Genomic DNA, 6,102 nt, shown 5'->3' with positions numbered 1-6,102 from the left:
GGGCATTAATGCCTGTGCTTGAAATAGTTGTATGTATGTAAACCAAATCAATAAACACATTGAATTGCATTTGTGACCAGTTTATTAAATGACCATTAGGTTACAATAGCACCAAATAGTAATAACTCCATGTGATATTAATTTAATTTCAGTTACAAACAATAAACTTGAACATAACCCAGGAAGCTGGTTAGCATCACCTAGACTGTGTTGGCCCAAGTGTATACACCAAGCCTATTCAGATAGTTCATGTTACCAATCAATATGGGGATTACCACTCATTGCCCCTGTGTAACATGCCATATGAATGCAACAATCCCAAATGGCTCCCTGGCCTACCTACCTGAAGAAGAGACTGCTGAACAATAAAAGGGGGGAATGCAAGGGGGTTGAGGCCACAAAGCAACCACCATCAGCATGCCTTCACATGCTCGCCAAAATAAACCCCCACACCAAATTTGGACCTAGGACCCCTCACACCAACACTACAACACACCATCAGTGTCACCTCTTTGACAGCAACAAAGCTATGAAAGCCAGTAATTAAGATTTTTTTTTTTTTTTTTTTTTTTTTTTTTTTTTAAGGACTCACCTGTCTGGTCACTGGCGGATTGCACCATGCAGGGTAACTGAAGTACCATAATGTAAATTTGATTTCCTGCAGGTATTGCTAGTTCTGCTGCGCCACCTACCAGACTGAGGAGGAAGACTAACTTTGTGTTTGCTTAAATAAACCTCTTCGACTCCTCACACCACTGACTCAACTTATGCTGACAATAACCTTGCTGGCAAGTCACTCATATACAATATAAGAGTAACATTCTGGAGGTGTTGGTGATAATGGAAAATACCTTGAGAAAATCAATACAAGCATGAAGAAAACATGTGCACTTTGTGCAGTGATCAGAATTGAACCGTAGACCACAGAGCTTTGAAGGACAAATCTTACTCAATAAGATATTGTGCTGCTCTCATTTTCTATCTCATTTTTATTTTCTATATGATTGTGAAGTTAGGAACAAGTCTGACTTCAGAAATGCATAAACGTTGAAAGAGAAAACATGGAATGCCGATATTCAGTTTGCAAATCTTTTTCGTGATAAATGTGAAAGGACAACCAGTTAATGAAACACAAATCAACATGACATACAATGTAACCTGTCTCTAGGAAAAATTTTGAAACATTATATTAACTGTAAAAGTTTGGCAGAGAAAGAACTAATCTGCATTGTTATTATTTTGATTCATTAAATGGCCTCAGCAAGTGCCTGTTCCCACTCTAATAATATAGTCAAGTTTGTAAAAGCTCTTTGCCACATGTCCACAGTTCAGAAATTATATTGATTGCTGAAGGTACTTCCCAGTAAATTAATGTAAGTGTTCAACTTACATTATCGGTTCCTGTAACAGTAAGATAATTGTAGCACAGCCTTCTGAGTGCCCTTTTCTGTACAAGTAAGGGTTGCCCGTGGCTGTTTGCATGGGTGTAAACAGTTTTAGTACAACAGCTGTCAGCAAGGAATTTTGGACAGTTCTTGTTTGTGGGTCATCTGCATTAATAAACAGTCTAGCTATTCAACAGTTTGTTTACATCTTAAATGTTATGAAGTTTGAAATTAGAGGTTTTCATCTGCTGATCAACATATATGTAGTCTGGAGACTAATGCAAAGACTGTTGCATGATTTCTAAAACCTTGAAAATTTGCATTGAAGCAGATAAACTAAGTGCACTTTTTGATTGGTTTTAATAAATGTGATTTTAAACTATCAAGATCTTGAAAACAAAACTGGTGTATCTTGTTAATACAGTTTTAAGGTTGGGTCCAAAAATAATAAAACTGTGTCATCAGCATAAATAAAGCATTTAGTGTGTAAACAGTCCCCAGGAAGCAAATGAACATATTATTTAACAAAGCAAGACAACTCTGTAACAAATGATGTAATATAACCAAAACCTTTTATCAGTGCGCACATTGGACATTCCAAAGCAGAAACCACATTGTTAAATGACAAAGTTTAAGCACTTTCATCCATTTCCCTTCAGGACCTCATCAGAATTGATTAAGTCCTGAACAGGAATGCATGAAAAACATTAAACTTTGTGGTTTAATAGAGTTGTTTCTGTTTTGAGAAGTCCAGTATGTGCTCTTATATGAGGTACATACTATTTAAGCTTTAAAACTGAACCTTTTTTATTCCCAGGAAACATTTCAGTTTTCAATATTTGTAAATTTTAAGGTTCAATTACCTAGAGTGGATGTTAAATAGCTTTTATATCAGTTGTCTCTTATATTTGAGAGGCCAGACTTGTACAAACCCTGATTCATTTGTTCACTGACCCACAATTTCAGAATCCAAAGCTCTGTAAATATCCAGAGAAAGGACCAGTAGCAAGATAGCTATCTGCAGCCTGAAAGATGCTTTGTAATACTTCAGACATAGCCATTTCCCTACTCACTTCAGTTTTACACAAAAGAGAGCTTCTAACCTGTAGCACTATAGGACTATGTGGGGGGGGGGGGTCTTACCCTCCGTTTGTATGTTTATAACTTATCTGTGTGTTTGAGTGTGGAGTAGCTTTTTTTTTCTTCTGCTTCATTCTTTTTCAGTACCCCATTGCCCCCATCCATTACCAGGAATACCACCATCCCCAGGTGCACCCCAGATTATCTCTGTTGTAACGCTTGAGCTGGTGCAAAACGTAGCATTCTGAGTGTCATTTCACTGACTGCTTCCATGGGAAGGATTTTTTTTTCATTTATGACCTACTCCTTGATATCCCCACCCTCCCCAGCATTTGCTTATAACATCTGAGGGATACTGCTCTTCTGGACCAATTCTTCCCACGGGACACCTAGATGAATCATATATATATATATATATATATATATATATATATATATATATATGTATGTATAAATATATGTATTATATATATATATATATATATATATATATATATATATATATATATATATATATATATATATATATATATATATACATACATATAGTAAATTACTTATACAGGAGAAAGTCAGAAAACTTTCCAAATAAAAGTTACCTTCCAAATTTAACCTAACCAGACTCTGGTGTACACATTAATGCTGGATAAAATATAATTAGACTATGGACATTTAACGCCAAAGAACTTATCTTGTCCCAAACTCACTGACTGGTGTTTTTCAACATCCCACACTAAGACCAGGGTCTATCCATTCACTCTTGGTCCACTCGGGCTCAATCCACTCCCCTACCCTACCCCCATTTTCCACCTATGCCAGCTGTATGTATATTTATTTTTAAGTATCCGCCTCCCTAATTTCCAACAACCAATCTCAACCCAGTTATTCTGAACTCTGCATTCCACTTAATTATCCAGTCTGTATAGCCTGTATCTAGTCACCATATTCACTAAGGCCCACAAAATCAAGTCACACATTCTATCAACACCTCAACTAAACTTCCACATAAACATCCTCCAACACTGAGAACTACAACATTAAGGACACTCACATACCTAAACACTGATACTGCTCACCTATAACTTCACCAGATCAGTATGCTACATTTTTACTCTATAACTCTCTTAATTTTTACATTAGCTACTCATCTGACCTCCTACCATAATGAACTAAGCATTCTTTTATCATCCCATATTTTCCCATTCCCTGACCCATCACCACAAAAACCCATAACTCTCACAATATCATAATCAATCTATAATAGCATAAACATTGATCTAGCCACACTTGTACTCTCTCATCAGTCTTAACCTTGCATTTCCCTGAAATACAATAAGTTTATATTTAAATACCTAAAAGCAATTGTACACATAACATCACAATTCATTCTTATTGGTGACATACACCCTAACCCAGGCCCCACAACTAACCCAACCCAGCTCAATCTCCAACCCACCGTTCAGCACCAAAATCCATTAAACCTCACCAGAAAAGGAACTGATTTACTAATTATAAACATAAACCATTGAATTGTACTAAACAAAATACAGTACATACCATGCTTTCATTATATTGACCAGACATCACCCTAATTACTGAAACCTGGCTAAAACCAGAAATCAGTAGCAACAAAGTAATAACCCCCCCTCCCGGTTGTAACATATATAGGCAAGATAGAAAGGGCAAAAGAGTTGACGATATAGCCATACTGTTTAAAAACAGCCTCAGCCTAGAAACTATAGTACTTATCACCCCAGACTTTAAGAATGTTGAAATACTGTTTACTAAGCTAAAAATTAACTCAAAGTTGTACTTAAATATAGTAGGAGCCTACTTCCAACCCAGAAATAATCTTCCCACATTAGAACACATCGTACACTCAACATTGAAAGCTGTTCCTCAGAAAACAATTATAATGGGAGACTTTAATATCGATTAGTATCCTGTAACTCAGTAACTGATCATATTAACCTCCACATCTTCACCTAAATAATTCAGACTTTTACTAAAGTTGACAAAACATCAAAAAAGGAATTAATCCTCAAATGGATCCTAACAAATAAACCCACTCTATCACTACACTCTGACTGTCTCCCAGATAGCCTCAATGACTACCTACCTGCATTTGTACTGCAGAACCATATAAATCCAAAAAAAAAAATCACCACTTACCACCAAATCAGAAATAAAATAAATGTTAATCCCCAAGACTTCATATCCATACTCAAATTCTGCAATTGGCACCACTTACATATCTCCCCTTAGACACTGCAGTAGAGTATTTTAGCTCCACCTTCCTTAACATCTTAAACAAACTGGCTCCTCCTAGAACAGTAAGTATATAATCCAGCTTTATCCCATGGTTAACCAAGTAGACAAGATCTCTACTAAAAGCAAGGGACAAGGCCTGGGAAAAATGTCTCAATAGTAAAACTATTGACAGACATATTTGGTAATAAGAAATAAAGCAAAAAGACAATTCAGACAGGACAAAAAAGAAACACTATAGCAACATCCAATTAAAACATAAGAACTCACAAAAGTTCTGGTCAGCTCTAAAAAACGTCCTACAAGCAGGACAAGTCAGTATACCATCCTCATCAACAGCCAACACTACAGATAACATAGCAATACAATTTAATAAATATTTAATTGAATCCATACTAGCCCTCACAAATAGCAACTGCTCTTCACCTACTCCCACTTGCTCATCAAGACATGATACCAGTATCTTTTCCTTCCAACCGTTCCAAACAGCTACTATAAAAAATACATTAACAAGTTCAAGCCCACTTCTCTAGCAGCTGATTTTATCTACTGAGTATCTTAAAATTGCTGCTGAAACCATCTCCTATCCAGTATCTGCACTCATAAATCAGTCCATCTCAGAACACTAAATCCCAGCAATCTGGAAAATATCACCTGTCATACAAAGGCGGTAACTTCACAGAACTATCCAACCACTGGCCTTTAGCTGTCTTATCTCCATTATCGAAAATTCTTGAAAAATTAACAAATTCTAGACCATTTTTTAACCAAATAACACTCAGTATGGATTCCGTCCTAGCCACAGTACTACCCCTGCCCTGATGAGCTTTACTAACACCATTAACCATGCCCAGAATTAAGGTAATCTAGTTTCCTCTATCTTTCCTGATTTTTCCAAAGAATTTAACACAGTCTCACATAACAGTCTGTAACAGTCACTTAAACATGCTTTCAGAACTTAAACTTAGCCATTCAGCACTTGCATGGTTACAAGGCTATCTAAGTGGATGCCAACAAGCTGTAAAATGACAACATAACCTCTCTCCTATACTGACTGTTACTTTGGGAGTTCCACAAGGATCTATCCATGGCCCTCTTCTTTTTACTATATTCACTAATAATATTCACACTGCTACCCTACACGCCACCTGGAAACTGTATGCATATGATTCATCCCTGATATGTGTTACTCCATCACTTCACCAACTCCAAAAACTAACACAGCAGTCCTTCACTGCACTGGAATCTTGGCTATCCAATGGACAGCTTATACTCAACCCTAATAAAACAAAGGTCATGCTGTTTCATCCCACAAGAGCCACAGACCCCCCCTCCCACTATTCAAAATCTCTTCATCAACAGTACCATT

At 36.6% G+C, this 6,102-nt stretch overlaps 1 pseudogene; it reads left to right on the top strand.

The window, feature by feature from the left end:
* Nucleotides 1-2,506: 2,506 nt before the first annotated feature.
* LOC122797255 overlaps nt 2,507-6,102 on the top strand; it is a 7,084-nt pseudogene continuing 3,488 nt past the window's right edge.

The sequence above is a fragment of the Protopterus annectens genome, chromosome 3.part0 (genome assembly GCF_019279795.1).
Source record: "Protopterus annectens isolate FY-2018-M chromosome 3.part0, PAN1.0, whole genome shotgun sequence".
Taxonomy (NCBI): Eukaryota; Metazoa; Chordata; order Ceratodontiformes; family Protopteridae; genus Protopterus; species Protopterus annectens.
The sequence above is the reverse complement of the archived record's forward strand: the minus strand, read 5'-3'. Positions and strand labels throughout refer to the sequence as shown.